The sequence below is a fragment of the Epargyreus clarus genome, unplaced genomic scaffold, assembly GCF_041222505.1.
Source record: "Epargyreus clarus isolate Ecla_fem2 unplaced genomic scaffold, WU_Ecla_fem_2.2 ptg000019l, whole genome shotgun sequence".
In the NCBI taxonomy this organism is placed as follows: Eukaryota; Metazoa; Arthropoda; class Insecta; order Lepidoptera; family Hesperiidae; genus Epargyreus; species Epargyreus clarus.
Window position 1 is genome coordinate 8,194,535 of NW_027332227.1, and position 17,864 is coordinate 8,212,398.

Sequence of the window (17,864 nt, forward strand, 5' to 3'; positions counted from 1 at the left end):
TATTATGTGAATAAAAATAAAATAATTTTCGATAAAAATTAAAGTTAGAACATTTGCACATACATTTTGAATTAATAACAATCTGTTACAATATTGCAACAATTATGTCTGAAATTGTTACACCCCAACGAAAAACGTCGAATTTATTATTTTTTTTGATAATAAACAAAATTATTTTTTATGAGACATTTTTTTTATCTAATAAAAAAATACTGGCACTATTTCAAAATAAAAACGTAACATACCAATTAGTGATACACAAGAACACCGCGGTTTGATATAATTGCCAGAGCGAGCGATCGGTCCGCCAGAGGGCGCTGTGCGGGACCATTACGGAACACATTAATTTTTCACATCCGGTTCCCGTTATATAATTGGGATTTCCACCTCCACACCGCGGACTTTGTGCTACGCTTTTTATTGCTAGTTTCAGGTTTTGGTTTCAAAGGTTTTAATTACTTTGTATGTATGCTCCGACAAACTGTACTGTAATTGTTATTTGAAACTAAACTTGAACTTATAAACACGTATTAGTTTGCGTCACTTCTGAAATGAGGTACGAGTTACTGACACGACGCAAGCACCTATTTAACACCGAGACTTAACTTCTAATTAGCCTCTCTATATTTATACATAAATCGTAAAATCCGTAAAAGAGTTATGGAGGACGTTGTATGAAACTGATCGTTAATTAAATCTTAAGAAAAAAAGTACAGGTACATTTACAGTTACATTGCTTCAATACCGGAAATTGAAAATGTTTAAAAAATACCGCTAAGCTGCCACAAGCAACGTTCCGGTTTAAAAGCTAAAGGGGTAACTTAGATACTTCCATTTATATCGTTATTCCGTAAAAGCACTGGCACTTCGGTACTTAAGCAGTACCAAATAAAACGCCTGTTCATTTTCAGTGGGTGTGGAGTTTTCGCCGTATCAAGGAATTCTCTGTGGCTGTATATTACATACTCTTATTTATTTTGTTCTCTTTTAATGTGTCTTACACTTAAAATTGATATTGCTAAGTCGTATGGTTTACGGTCACTCACATATGAGGTTCACGATGCAAATCAAAGACTCCCTATTTTTTATGTATTGTGGATGTTAGTAATGAGTTTTCATTTGCTTTAATAGTAACGTAAAACTTTTTGAAAAACTTTACCGGCCAAAGAGTTAAATGACCAATAAGGTATAAGTCTATGAATGGGAAGTGATTCTCTATTACATAGACCTTCATCATTGAGGAAATCTGCATACCTGTGATTTTAAAAAAACGATTTAAAGGTAGGTATGTGAAGTCTATCAATTCGCACTTGACACGCGCGGTGATATATGACCTTCTCATTGTGAGAGGAGACCCGTGGCTAGCAGTGGGACAGTAATGGGTTGAAGATGATGATGATAGACCACCATCACTGGCCAAATACGAATTGATAGACTAGTAACAGGTAATAGCACGGTACTGACGCTTCTCGGTCTCAGAACAATCTGTCAAGACATGACACAGGATTGTAAATGATAAATGTGCCGAAATGATGACACTCTATTGAAAGAATAATAATTTATTTTTAATAGGTTAATCAATCGTATAACACCAATGAGCCAATTTCTTTATTGTAAATACATATTAACAAGCCCACAAGCACACACAAAGCATTGGGGTTAAACTATCAACCAAACAAACGAATAATGTATTAAAAACAGTTTTGAATCTCCAGAAAACAAACGAACCTAGTATTAATGTTTTTCTGTTACGAAGCAAGTTCGTTAATAGGTAATTACTTTAATTTCCTGTTCGAGAAATATTACATGTTACTGTTAATATACATATATAAGCTGACTAGAAATTCAATTATAATGCATTAAGTTAAATGAGGTTCTTGTTTGCTGTTGTGTCCTAAATAACAAATATTCACCTGGCATCTATAAGATAATATTCAAACACATTATTTGATACTAATATTTGCGCAATTTTTAAAAATATAAATTAATTTTGAAATTTTCAGTTAAGAATGCCTTTGTTGAAAGCTATAAATGTCAGAAGTGTCTCCACTTTGGACCCCGAATGAAATTTCCAATAACACAAAATCGTTTTTAAATTTTTACGTCATGTCCACTTCGTATTTCAAAGGAGATCGCAAATGAAATATTTTGTAACAAACAGCCTTTTCCAGACATGGTCTTCTAGACTCAAAAGGACAAAGAGAAGCAGCAATATTTTTCACATACCTATAAGTAATTTTTCACTCAACTAGCATCAAGAACTATTGGTACGTTGTGAAGCCTGAAAGCTGTTACGCTGTTTGAGTTGTCTCTCGAGTACCGATACTTGTCATTTTGGACTAAAATTCTCTTGCAATTTAGTATAGTACTGTATCCTAGTATCTTCGATGTTCTTACGTAGATACTAGAATACAGTAAAGCAATATTAAAAGATTGCAATAACTATACAGTACATACTAACAACATATGTTGTTATACATAATGGTTACGAAAAGTTAACTATATTTTTACGTTACAACAAAGCATTCGAGATTAAAATTAACTAAATTAAACGAAATGACGGTCCGCACATTTAAAAATATGTTCAAATAATTAATCACTTATTTACTTGTTTTATTTTATTTTAGAACTTCGTGCCACAAAAACTACGCCCTTAAAGATTGCTGTTTTAATTTTCAATAATAATAAAGGTAGTTAGAACTTTTTATCCAACTTTAGAAATAGTTCCATGCAACGTTGGGTAAACATAAAATGTAATTGTTATTGATGATATCGAAAAAAATTAAGAACATCTCTTATCTAATGTACTTTATAAGGCAGATGTAAAAAAAGGCCTATAAAGCACCTTTTGAAAGTGATCCCCTTGGGGTCCAACTCCGGCGGCAACGCCGCCACAATACTAAACCCAATAACAGCAGGGTCAAGCGCTGCTGTGTTCTGGTTTGAAAGGTATGGTAAGGGATACATACTTTTCCGAGGCGTTCTAGCTTAGTCCTCAGGAGCAGCGGCGCACCTGCGGCCAACCTCAGTTAGTAATCTAAGCCTAGTGTTGATTACAGATGTCCATGGGCGGTACTAGCCGACATCAGGTGGACTGCGTGCTCGTCTACTCCTATATTATAAAATATGACAAAGTCCTCAAATTATTGCCATCACATTTTGTTGAGTATTTGGCAGGCATTTTCTTTTATCACGTATATCATTTATTTTATTTGTAGACATTTATTATCTGTCTGCAGATTAAAAAAACGAAATGGCTGATTAAAAAAAATATTGACTCTTCTGAGACTACAAAATCTCTGTATTCAAAAAAAAATTTTGTTTGCAAAAAGTTATCGGAAAGCGGCACTGCAGTGATACGAACACAAAGTTTTCTCACTAAATAAAGTTATAATGGTGTGATGTAAAATCTGCGTCTGACTCTAATACACGATTAAGTTGTGACCAGTCGATATTAAAACTAGATATTCCCTCGTGAAATTATACATAACGTGGAGAACTGGATGAATTTTGAGTTGGGAATAAGCTTGCAATCTAAATTCATGGGACGGTGAATCGGACCGCCGGACTCTATAAGGCGTGTGTAGCCGATACTTACAAGGCTTTACTATGTGTGCTTCAGGGAATACGCTAGGCTTTCGAATAAGCGATGACTCCTAAGTAGATCTTGTTTTCTTCAATCCAGTAGTAATTGGGCAGCAATACAAACAACTTTGTTCGTTAACGCTATGATAATTGTTACATTAAACGTGATAAGTGTATAATAAGCTTTCAATTAATGTTTTATACTTGTGTCAAATAGAATATCTATAAAAAATATAAAATCAGTGCAGTTAATTTAATAGGCATACGATATACCTCAATGTACCTGAATCAACCTTGTGTGACAACGGCTCTATACGTTCGATCTTCGTACTCAATTAAAACTCTTTATGTATATCATTACGGAAGGAGTGTATCAACCATTTAATACTTCAGCTACTATTTCTATTAGATAGAAGAACTTCCTCACCTACCTAACACATAGAAACCGAACACATTGATTTCAATTCTACTCATTCCCCGCTTAAAACTGATGGTCAATTATTAATGAACCTGTCAACACAGTGTCTGTCGAACGCTGCTACAGCGAGTATACTTTAGTTATTATCGGATAATTAATTGAACGACCATCTCGTTCACACGGTTAGTCCTGTCCTGAAACTGTTAGAACGTAACTAAATTAGTGCAAAGTTGATTTTAACGGTAACTGCGCGTTTACACAAACGTGTCTCTGTCGGTTTGCTAATCAGGTTATCGCAAACACCGAAAGCCCCGAAATAATAGAGAGAACATAAACACTATTTTATCCTAAAATGAGGTAAATGCAGCAATAATACGGCAGCTGTGTTTCGAGCTTTTTGTGCTTGGGTGGAGCTACAAATGAGCATGGTAATTAGTCGGATAGTGAGCGGAAGGGAATGTATAGCCACCTATACGTATTCGATACGGGTTTAATAGCAAAATTTGGGAAAATATTAGCATACAGCTATGCTGCGGAACGGGATGATTGTTAGGAAAGTATTAATGTTTTTGCGCTTTTGGGAAACTGTTCTACGAAGTCTTTTAACATTGCTAAACATTGGTGTAATTGAGTATTTTCTTCAGCATATCAAAACATATAAAGTAATGATGCGATGAGATATGAGTAGTTAATATCAAGCTCAACCTGATATCGTTTTTAATACGCTTGATTTACACTAATTAGTTATTGAAGTGAACGGCGCTGAAAGGAAAGTAAGAAAATGTATAAAGAGTTTAAATTGATTTTAAATCTAATGAAATCTGAATCCCCTTCCCATTGAAGTTGATCTCAAACTTCAAGAGCCAAACGATCTCCCACTTAAACGGAACTAAATAACTCTCTCGTGTAAGTCGGAACTTTAATTTATTTATTAAAAGGAGTATCTAGTCTTGTTGTTATAAACAGAGTACATTCTTATGTATTCGAACTCTTGCGTGTTGGAGATAGATAAAATTGTAGGGTCTGAATTTTGATTAAATTTGATTGATAGTTAACTTAAGTATAGCAGTTTGTATTAATATGACAGTAAACAGTAAAACAGTAAGGTGGTCAAACTGTTCCATGAACCAATCCTGATGCACCACTATTGTCCTTTGCCTAATGACACCTATGTACCTACTTCAATATAATAAAAAATAGCGCTGTCTTTGTCGCTGTAAAAAAGTAAAACGACGATTTTAAATCCCTTGGACCCCAACCACAATGTCTCTTTGTTATATAAGTTTATTGTTTTAGCGCTTAACGCTTTTTACGTCATGATTAAATTTTTTATAAAAATAAATTATAACTATGTACGTGCAACTTATATTTTTAAGGTCTTCCTACCCTATGTATTGTATAATATTTATATTGCTTATATTAAACAATTTCTTGTCCTCGTGAAGTTCAGGTAGATCATTTGGAGCACCACGTCATTCTCGTTCGCGGAGCGTCGGTCATCAATCTCGCTACGCTGCTTTAAATAAAATCATCCGTAAGGCACTTGCTACTATCAGGTTAACGGTTCAAAAATTAATGACATTAATTTACTTTGATATCTCAATCCGTTTCTAAGATAATGAGCCTTGTAATACAGACGGTTGTATAAATAAAATTATACAATAAGGGATTTGTTTTTCGTTTTCAGGCATCGATAAGGTTATTAATTGGACCAGAAATAAAAAAAGCTTAGATGAAATCATAACTTTTTATTTAAATACATACTAATGTACATCTTTAAGTGTGTCTAGGTAGGATGACATATTTATATCCGCTGTAACACAGACTCGCTTATCAGACAAATAAGATTTCTATCTTCTAGTATCCACCTATGCAAAATTTGTCAAAATATGTCGATTTTTGAGGTCGATAAAACATTGAATAGATTGATAAATAATAAAGGGCGAATAACTTAAGCTTATAAACTACCATTCCAACAGGACAGTTTTAATAAAATATACGTGGCGTTAATAATGACATTACCAAACACTATGACAATGTAATTGCGATATGATATATTATGCAAACTACACAAACTATACAACTATGCAAACTATGATGTTGAAAGCATGATTGACGCTGTCTCGGATGTGAACTGAACACATGTGTGTACTGCAATAACGCAACACGTGAAATACAGTCTGCCTCTACCCTACTTTACACATTATACTTATTGTACCCACTTAATAATATAAAGCTGAATATGGTTAGCTATACTTGTCTAGAATGTTAATAACTTAAATATACTATCAACTATCAGCAAAATAAATTAGATTTCATGTCTACAAATTAATTAAAAAATTATTTTGTCTGTGCTAGAGACTATACCATCGCATGGCTTTGGTATTAATAAAACAAAAGAGACATGAACAATAGCAGTGACGTGTACAACGCGTTGACAATATAGTCGCTATCAGAGTGTGCATGACGTTGGAAGCGTGATTGGCGCTCGCTCGGATGTGAACTGAACACAGGTGTGTAGTGCGATAACACCGCGCGTGAAACATCCCCTTTACTTCTAACCTCTTCTTTACATTGACTTATTGTACCCACAAATGTGTAATACAAAGTTGAGCATGTTCAGATATGTAGGTGGGTACATTAATATATGAGATTTATGGTCATAAAAGTACCACTCATTAAAAAATTCTAAGCTTGGCTCGAATTTTTTTTAACTTAAATATACTATCAACTAAAGCAATTTAAATTAGTTTCCATTCATTTAACTTAATCGCAAAATTATTATTTAGCCTATGCTAGAGTCTTTGGTTTTAATAAAACAAAAGAGACATGAACAATAGCAGTGACGTGTACAACGCGTTGACAATATAGCTGCTATCAGAGTGTGCATGACGTTGGAAGCGTGATTGGCGCTCGCTCGGATGTGAACTGAACACAGGTGTGTACTACGATAACACCGCGCGTGAAACATTCCCTTTACTTCTAACCTCTTCTTTACATTGACTTATTGTACCCACAAATGTGTAATACAAAGTTGAGCATGTTCAGATATGTAGCTGGGTACATCAATATATGAGATTTATGGCCATAAAAGCTTCACTCATTAAAAAATCTTACGCATGGCTAGATTTTTTAATAACTTTCATATACTAGGAAGTATCAGCAAAATAAATTAGTTTTCAGTCATTTAACTTAATCGCAAAATTATTATTTTGCCTATGCTAGAGGCTTTGGATTTAATAAAACAACAGACACATGAACAATAGCAGTGACGTGTACAACGCGTTGACAATATAGCTGCTATCAGAGTGTGCATGACGTTGGAAGCGTGATTGGCGCTCGCTCGGATGTGAACTGAACACAGGTGTGTACTGCGATAACACCGCGCGTGAAACATCCCCTGTACTTCTACTTCATATTAGTTGCAACCGTGAATTCGGGAAATATGTTTGTGAGCTGTTTGTAGTGTTGTTGTAGTACTTTGGTTTCCTGCCTTTTTGCAAGCTTTTATTTTTGTAGCCCTGTTAGTTCGTATGTATGTAAAGTTCAAATTTAGTATCAAAAAGTTAAACAAGTTAACCCCAACTGATCTGAAATTTTGCATAGGTACACAATTGGTTTGGTAAGCTTAGTGACGCCTTACTAAATCCAATATGGCAGGCGCCCGTGAATAACGGACTAATTATTTTTATACTAGCTGACCCGGGAAACGTTGTGTTGCCATATAAATAAAATAATTGTTCAGGGTGAACAATCCTTATCACTAAGGGGTATGATTTCTATGATTCTTTTGTATGGAATAGTTAATACTGTTAACTTTTTTAATTAGGGGTGACTGAGAGTGTTATAAACGAAGGAGGCTTTGAACTGCTAAGCTATCGGGAGTTACACGTGTTATTGTGAGTCAACCATAAAAGATAGACATATGCTGTCGTGGGATAAGTTTTATATAATTTTAAGGAAAACATTTCCGTGATACATGATTTCTGTGTAGCTTTAACCATTTAGGTTGCACACGCGACGGAAGCATAAAAAATGGAGCAACTTCTCCCGTTTTCCCAACATTTCCCTTCACTGCTCTGCTCCTACTGATTGTAGCATGATTAAAAGTATACTATAACTAGCTCAGGAGTATGAAAAATAATTGTACCAAGTTTCGTTAAAATCCGTCGAGTAGTTTTTGTTTCTATAGCGGTTAGACATACAGACAGACAGACAAAAAATTTACTGATTGCATTTTTGGCATCAGTATCGATCCCTAATCACCCCCTGATAGTTATTTTGGAAATATATTTCATGTACAGAATTGACCTCTCTACAGATTTATTATAAGTATAGATAACCCTTTGATATCAAATCAAATCTAAATATCAGATTCGCTGTTTTCGGTCGCGGGGCAATGGTTTCATATTATGTATCGTCCCTAAACCTCCAGCTATCAAAAGTATTTTATGTATCAACTTAGGAAAACCCCCAAATAATCTATTATAAAATAATATCTCAGAGTGACGTTTATTCCTCAGTGAACAGCTTATATTTTCTGAAAGGAAATAAGGTTATGGATGTATTTTCCACATGGGTCACAAACATCAAGGAAATGCGATTACAGCAACCGGAAGTCAGTTTAACTTGACACGGAGAGCTTCCGCACAACATCCGCATTTTGTCAATCATGTATCTTCACTGCAACGTTAATTTATTATATTATAGAAATAAGGACATGCTCTTATTGATTATGTGGAGAAATTCTAACGATATTGTCTCGATATTGAGTTATGTTTTAAATGACTCGAGCGTTCGATTGAAATTATCTATGAAATATAAGTAGGAGTAATAAGTAGTCTATGAAATATAAGGTATGAAAGAAAATGAAAGCAAAAATATATGAAAGCGAAATCACGTGTCTATGACCATGTCAAGACAAACACTGGGGGCTCTTCAAGAGGGGTGTGAAAAGAACTCTCCTTCAAAACCGGCGATGCATTGGCGACTCCTCTGGTGTTGCAAATGTCCATAGGGGACGGTGACTGCTTTCCATCAGGCAGCCCGTCTGCCTTATTGTTAGGTAAAATATAAAAAACAAAAAGAAAAAACTCTAATATACCAGAGACAGCCCACGCCAACGACCTTCGCCGATAGTCGGTCATCGTCCTCCCTTAAACCTGTACTATACTTTGTATAAATTAATTGATATGGTAAAACTATGGTAAGATTCAACTAAGAAGTTACCATCGTGGTGGTGCTGTTTAATTCGACGAATACCTTATCCACTTCTGCAATAGAGCAACGAGTGCTTCAGCGAAGACTTGTATAACAAACAATAACAAATGTTTTCTACTTTTCATTTTGTAAACATGTTTCGACGGCAAAATCCAAGTTTTATACGTTTTTATATGTTTTTGTTACAGAATATTCCATCGGCGCTTTTGAATCTGTTTTTTATTTAAAAAATGATTGAACTTTTATAACGTTCGCGTCATTCGTTCAAATTTTAGCCTGGATTCACGTTACTAAACACGGTTCGCTGCTTTTCACTTTTCAACAGGTACCTACGTGATGAAAAATCGTAATTCTTTTTCATACAACTAAAATATCGTCGATAATTTCCCCGAACTGAACATTGGACTGTATTTATCATGAAACATGTTTTAACTATTTCTGAAACTGAAAGCACTTAATTAAAAATTGATCGTATTATATGTTTGTAATTAGATGGGCTGTTTACGAAATTAAATTTATTTTACCAAGAGAAACTAGATTATCCAGACTCGTTAATTAAGTATGTTATTTTTATTCGAGATAAAATTTCACGAAATTAATTTTCGATTTTAATTAATTCTCATAGTCACACTGGTATCTATTAGAGCCTGGAAATAAACTGGATAAAAAAAATATTGATGGAATAAAATTACGCCAGATAATTATTATTACAGCGGTAATAGTCTAGTGGTTGTATCGAAATTTCTCAATAGACGGGTGTGAGTAGGGAATTAATTATAATTTCTTATGAGTGGTTAGGAAACCACTCATAAACATAACTAATTATCATTTCTTATAAGTAGTGTAGGACACTAACAGACCTTAAAACATACCTAAGAGAACAAAAAAACATCATAAAATTATGTGAAGCCTGCTTATTTGCATTTGACCAGCATGGTAGACTATGGCCTAATCATTATCATTCTGAGAGGAAACTCATAGATAGAACTGCCGTCCATAGATATCTGTAACTTTATATACATTAAATAGAAAAGGAGTCGCACCTAAACTCAATTGATACGTTGCTACCCCTAGGGTTCTACACTCATGACTGCTATACTTAAGCACACTTTATTCTTTAAAACATTGCATTCTGTACGAGGAAAAAAAACTACCATAGGATATACCTAAAATATACGAGTAAGTCGCACTCAATATAGAATTATATTATTTGAATAAAAAAATACCAAGAAATTTTTACTTTACATTGACAACAAACAGTTTGTTTTATGTCTTGTGTAAGCCGAACTTCGTAGACAAGGACTTAGCGTCAACGGTCGTGTTAGTGCATATGTGAGGGCTGAGTTATGGTCGTTGACAGTAAGTAAAAGGGATGCCGGCGACAAATGTGAGCCGAAACCTCCCCACTTGTCATTGCAACTGAGCTATTTTGTGCATCGGGGAGATAAATAACTATTGAAGTAAGCGTAAATAAATATTGAAGACAAGTTATTTTGTTAGTTTATACAGTTTGCACTGGTTTAATATAAGAGTAGCAGATGATCATGCAGGCCACCTGATTGTAAGTGGCTGCTACTGCCTTTCGATATATGACATTAACCCCAGATAATATCATTTTCCTACTTGAGGTCGGCAACACATGCGCCGGTACACCTGCGGACTAAGCTGGAATGCCTCGGAAAAGTAAGTATGATTCGATGGAAGAAGTATGTCTAGGGTGAAGCAGTTCTGTATTTTGGTCAAATGGTGTGGAAGCCTGATGACTTACGTATAAGGTAATCTTAGTCTTCAATAGTTGTCTCACTTTTGTAATTGACATTTGGGTTCTATTTTAATTTTTTTATTATTATTTTATCCAAAATCAAATTAAATTTGGTTTATTCAAAATTGATTCATATTATTTTTTTTCGAACATTAACAAATTACTACCGCTTTGGAAAGTGGTTCGTTATGGAGAGGAAGTGGCGAAAGAAACTCCGTATGTGCGCATTTTAAAAACTTTGAAAAGTATGTACTCGTTTTATACAATGTTATGAGATGAATCGTTTAATAGTTTGTTTGTACGGGATGATGTGTTCGCCTAGCGAAAAAAAACACACATTAAATTAAAAATAAATAAAATAATAAGTAATTGACATTTGTACATTGACATGCGGTCCATATTTGGATGATGGACTGCATGCTAGTTGGCTACTTCAATTATTAAAAAATAGAGTTATACGAACAAATATTTTGCGAGGTCAGATTTTGTGGCTTGCATATATATTTTGCAAAATAACTTTTGATTCGTAAAATTTCCACTCGTGGTATACCCGCGTGAAGTTAAACTTTCAGTTGTAAAAAATTGTAAAACAGTGTAATTGCAATAGTTAAATAATTGAATTTGAATGTTGTAAATAACGCTAAAAGTAGAGACATTTTAATTTATACGAATAAAAAAATTAAAAATTGTTTTAAAAAGTGTTTTATCATTTTACATGTGAGTATTAACCCTATACTTGACATTGTGCACTTAAATGCACATTAGAATCAGATTTTTTTTTTCGGATAATGCGACATCGAATCTTACTAATAATAACTGAAAGCGAATTACCAAACGTTTCTTTATGTCAGAAAATGAAATCAATATCTGTCTCGTTCACACATTGTAAATGGTAAACAAAATAGCGAGCCGTCATTCAGCGCCTGCGCAACGCTCTCTAAGAATCTTATTTTATCTGAATGAAATTAAGTTATATGTACGAAATTTATATAATCTTACTTTCTGCAAGCTTTATGCAATGTTTTGGTGATATTTTTTTGAGATATAATGTTTTGAATATATAGTAATTCATGACTTTTGTTATGTGTGCATTAAAATGCACACTGCCAACGACATACAATATTACTGTTTGTCAATATTGTGTCTTTAAATGCACACTGTCAACTTTGCTACTATATACTAAGGTTCTGCACACAAGGTAGGGGGTTGGGTGAACAAAGTTCAGACAGAGTTTTTTTTTTATAATTCATGACTGAAATTAATATTTCCCCGTTTCCACTAAATTCCCAGTCCTTAGCTTGCAATATTTTTTTCAGATGACTGGAGGCCGAAAAATTCTAGTTTTGGTGTCTAAATTGCGTAATTAAATCGGATGTAGAATCCAGCAAATCCCTAGAAAGATGAATTCCAGATGTCTAGGTCTCATAAAGACGTCCCTGAACTCAAGTCCTGTCCAATCAATAGCGTCTTCTGTCAAAAATGTAAACATCTCCAATAATGATGATTCCAGAACATCTGCAATATCAATCCCAGATGAGACCAAATTCCCACTTGAGGTCGGCTATAGATGCGCCACTAGCCCTGAAGACTAAGCTGGAATGCCTCAGAAAAGTATATCTTCTTACCACATCCTTCAAACAAGTGGAATAAAGTCCAATCATATGCTCAAATTTAATACAACATTCTAACGGAAACATGGATGCAGGTCTAAACAGACAAGTCGCTTTATGGCGTGCAAATGTGATAGGCCATTGTTAGTATTGTCCTCACAGATCCTGGACATCTTCGTTTGTAATTCCTGGTTGCTGTTTCGTCATGGGAACAGCGGTAAACAAAAATTATTGCCACTCAAAAAGTTTCGAGTCGCTTTATGTTGGAACTGTGTTTTTTGGGAGGAGGTCTTCTAATCTCTCAACTCAACTAAAATATCTCAAAACTTGTTGACATGTCATAACTTCCGAGACTTTTATCTTTAGTATTTTCAAAATGTATGATATATTTTATATTTTTTAATTATTTCTTAGTTTAGTGAGCACTTGGCGGTGTGCATTTAAAGACACATATTTTTTTTCTCGTGAACCTGGCAGTGTGCACTTAAAGACACATACTATATTCTGAAAACTGAAATTCAGAGATTTTTTATTTTATTTTTCCTAATATCCTTATAACCCAATTAACGCAGGGAAGTAGCAAAAGTATAATTTTTTTAGGATAAAATTCTCTGCCAAGTATAGGGTTAAAATAGTATCCTAATTTACTAACGACCTCTAGAGGACTAAGTTGAAAAGCCTCCTATAAATGTTACCCTCACCATAATCTCCGAACCAGATCACAACAGTGCTTATCACTGTTATTATTAGGTGCCTCCGGATTCGAATCACGATTTTTACTTTCAAATTAAATGACTACACTAAAAAAAGTATATTAAAACGTGAAATATTACATTGCAACTTGTTTACATACTGTTCGTTCCGCCGGCTACTTCCGCCCGATACACGTTAACATTTCGCAAATGATGAAACTTCAGTTCACACATGCATGGTTTCCTACACATGTGTAACTTCAATTTATTAAGCGATCTGTCTGAATACTAAAGAAGTCTGCTATTAAGTTGAGGTAGGTATTAAAAATCAACGGAGCAAGCCTGAAGAATTTCTAAAATTTATATTATATCTCTATATTTCTCTCTATATAATTTCAATATTAGACTGCTCGTTCTGCCAAATCAAATTTATTTATAGCATATGGATGCTTTCATATCTATGCAATGTAACTAAACACTTAAACTTTTCCATTTACTATTGTTTTCATTTATTACATTATTACTACGGATATCAGCATTACTAGTCATCATAAATAGGCGTAAAACTATGTTATTCATTTACTCTGTGACGTGTAAAATATTGGTATTCCATTAAAAAGTGAAATAATACATGAATTTAAAAAAGTAAATCCTGCATAAAATGTATGAAAACATGATTATGAACGTATAGAAAATAGTTTAATTTAGAACTTACTGTAAATTTATTTCAAAATGCCAAACGTAGGCGACACAGGAGTTTATACTAAACATATACGTAGTTTGACAAGTTCATGCATATAAAATCGTATAAAACTCACAAATGTTTGGGGGTTGCTTGTTGACAGTGCGCGTTCCGCCGGCGACGTCCGTCCAATACCCGCTCAAATATTCCGCTGAAGCGTTTACGCCACGCCACTGAAGGTAAATTTGTTTTATAGTACAGGAATTAATAAAATACTCGTTTACTTTTCGCATACATACAAAGTCCCGGCCTATACATTAGGTACTTATTTGTAATTGTGTGGTGTCCAAAAACACTAGGTAACAAACATCCGGTCTACCTGGTGGTAAATGGTAAATGCCGCCCATGGACGTGGATAATAAATCCCAGATAGAGTTATAGTACTATCCGAGGTCAGTAATATATGCATTGCTTCTTATGATCTCTAAGAACTAAGTTGGGACGTCTCATAGGTAAGGAAAAGACGCATGAGACGTTGACACTAAAACACAGCAGCGCTAACACTGTTCAATTATTTTAGAAAATATCAAACATACTGGATATACGAACTCCCATATTAAGTTTACAGTCTGCTTTAAATTCGTGCATATAAAATAGTTAATAAAATCGTATAAAACTCACAAATGTTTGGGCGTTCAGCTTGTTGACAGTGCGCGTTCCGCCGGCGACTTCCGTCCAATGCCCGCTCAAATATTCCGCTGAAGCGTTTACGCCATGCCACTGAACGGAAATTTGTTTTGTAGTACCGGACTTAATAAAAATATTCATTTACTTTGCCGTATACACTGCAGTACTGTATAATGTTTATTAAAAATCGTTGTGTTCCGAAAGCACTAAATGATCTTTAAAAGTCAGGTTATTTACATAGGTTGCAAACCTACAAGCATTCCACCTGATGGTGAATGGTAGCTGCCATCCGTGAACATATGAGTTGGTGGATGGATGAGAGTGCTACCAGCGGGCGGCAAATATGCGTTATTACCCGTAAGAAGTAAGTTAGAACGCCTCATAGTTTAAAAGCAGTACACAGCAGCGCTTAACACTGTGTCAATAAAAAATGTGAAGCATATTTGATGTGAGTGGAGTATCCATTGAAAAGTACATTTGGCCTACGAAAGCACGCAAATTATTTATTAGGATGTCAAGCTAAATCCATAATAATGTAATTTGGCATAAAATATGCGCAATATACAACAATTTGAGCATCGTGACTCTTGCTTAGTGGCCCATCGACTCGAAATTAACAAAATGATGGTTTTTAAAAAAGAAAAAAATAATAATAAAAGCTAAATATAATGATTATGAAAAAAAGGATTCAAACCCTCTGAGTTTCTTACCGGATCTACTCAGTTGAGCTAGTGTTCGGATCTGTTAGTATTTATTAAAAAAATATATTTCATTGCACACGTCTACTAATTATTGTCATAGTTCAGGGTGCGGATCTCCTCATAGACGAAGAGTGATTTAAGACCTTCAGTGGCCAAGTGAGGATTGATAAACTTTATACATCTTTGAGAACTTTTTCCAAGTACCCTATGTCTTTACTTTTTATTTAATGGTCTGTTTTGCATTGGTATGATTATTTAAATAAAATAGTGCGTTCAAGTGTTGTTGCATCAATAAGTCCTTAAACTATATAAGGGTCGTACTGGTTGTGTAGTTTTTGAGTTCAAAATATATATACGCGTAGTATTAAAATATGTGTAATATTACAATACGCGTATTAAAATATGTAGACGGTATAATAATATGTTAGAACTTTAATGGCAAGATATTTCTGATTCCGGTTTTGAAAAAGAATGTCGTTGTTGTTTGGCAGCGAAGTATTGGCGTGTTCTAAAAGCTCACTCGAAGGAGGAGAAAATTTCCAACTGCACAATACAAGCTCGTAACGTTGCATAATATGGCGCGTGTTCAGCCAAAGTATTCGTTATGGTATTTGCTACACCTAGCCAACCGGGGCATATGTTCTTCGATATGACGCCGAACGTCAGGTGTTCATCGTGCGACCTACATATAAAAATCTATTTTAACGCGAGAGTGTTAAGTTTCAGAAGAGAATAGCTAGGGCTTTGTCATTTGAGTCTGTTTCGAATCGATGGGCAGTGAGCCCTCCCTCTCCGAGCGCGCATTGCCAGCGGTGGAGAGTACTTGAGACTCTGGCGAGAAGATCCGAGCGACGATATTCGCGGATCCGGGGGTTCGCTCGCTGCATCCTTTTTGCTCGCGGGAGCGCGCGACGCTAGGCGGGCGGGAGGCACCGGCTCGGCGTCACTCACGTCGACTCGGTCTTCTCGATCGTGTGTCCGAACCTCTCCTGTCCGTGACGTACGATCTCTCCGAACCCTACCGGTACTAACTCGAGCGTGCCGCGTCCCAGACGCGTCATTTATCTAAAACATCCTCTTATTTGTCGTAAAATTACCTCTCACGATCCGATCACCTGTTCCCGTAATTACGGTTGCAAGAGCGGGCTTCGGTTAGAATTTTTTTTTCGTAGAAAGTTTTATTTCGTAGTGCTATTAAATTGGCAAATTTAAAGGACTTTCGTTGGACTTTTGAACGATAATTAAGGGTTACCTGGATTGTGGGAGAAGTGAAAAGTGACCGCAGCCCGGAGCGGCAGCTTTCAACCGGCCGGTCTCATTTGTAGCTGTCAAAGAGGTAAGTTCACGTATATTTTAAAAGTAGCTTCTAAACAAACATGCGACATTTTCGCGCGGGCTTTCAAATAGTTCTTGTAGAAGTCATTGTCTTGTAGCTAGTTGGCTTAAAAACTCGTACTAAGTTTTGTTTGCCTTTAGATTTTTTGTTTGCAATTATTTTTAATGTTACACTTTGTAATTGCTAGCTATTTTTGGGATACATTTAGTGGGAATTCGAAATTATCATCTACATAAATTGTATACACTTTTAAAATAAATAAATCAAAAGTCCCAAATATATATTTTTAATCACTTAAAATTATGGAATGGCTATAAATTTTGTGGTTGTAAAATAACGAAGTGTATTTTTATTTTCACGTTGCATTTATTACCTACGATTTATTTGTGTATAAAGTCCTCGCAATTTATTTTATTATATTGTCAACTAAACACGTCCTTGCCGTATTTATACGACGCTCCGGTAGACACGAGATCGCAATATGCTAATTGACATGCACAACACCGCGACAACACTAATGGTCCCTTATTATCAACGTCACTAATTATTATTGTAAAATGTTGTTTAAATTTAAAATAGAAATAGGTTGACTTGTGATGTATTTATTTGAAATATTGTATTTTTTATTTCGTTATAAAATACAGTAGTTTTGTTAATGATGTTTTAATTGGAAAATGTATATTGTAGAGTCATTAAATGAAGAAATATTGAAATATCAATAAATCAAGAGTCAATCCGGTAATAGCCCCGCGATATAACATCGTCATAATTATTTTTATTCTAATTATTTAATTTGTAATACAATATGGGTAGTTGATATCTGAATCATGGCCGCGTAAGTGTTCAAAATCTTAGCCTCAAATAGAAATTAAGTTGCCTGAGAGTGCCGTGAGAGTTAATTGTTGTTATAATATTTTGTAATAATTTTAAATAACGTACTTTTGATTTCGAATCGAAACTTAACAATAGTTAACCCTTGAGCTACTTAGTTCTTTTGCCGCAAATCCAGATAATTCCACTGATATCTTTACTGGTTCATGGTTACGGAACTCATTTGGGTACTGAAGGGAATCCAATTTAGACTTTTAAGGTGGCGCCGCTTCTTTCACTTTCATTCAAATTTCCATTTTAGACTGTAGAAGTAGAAGTAGTTTGCTCTACACCTGTACTT

At 34.8% G+C, this 17,864-nt stretch overlaps 1 protein-coding gene across 11 annotated transcripts in view; it reads left to right on the top strand.

Annotated features, from left to right (window-relative positions):
• Window positions 1-16,284: 16,284 nt before the first annotated feature.
• The window catches only part of mub (poly(rC)-binding protein mub), a 186,476-nt gene continuing 184,896 nt past the window's right edge, over window positions 16,285-17,864 (top strand). For 6 of the 11 annotated variants that reach the window (XM_073083945.1, XM_073083946.1, XM_073083949.1 and 3 more), the window contains exon 1: window positions 16,286-16,693. The gene's annotated coding sequence lies outside the window, so the exon portion shown is untranslated. Of the gene's footprint in view, window positions 16,694-17,864 lie in introns of all 11 variants that reach the window. The other 5 variants (XM_073083947.1, XM_073083943.1, XM_073083944.1 and 2 more) reach the window with 2 other exon arrangements.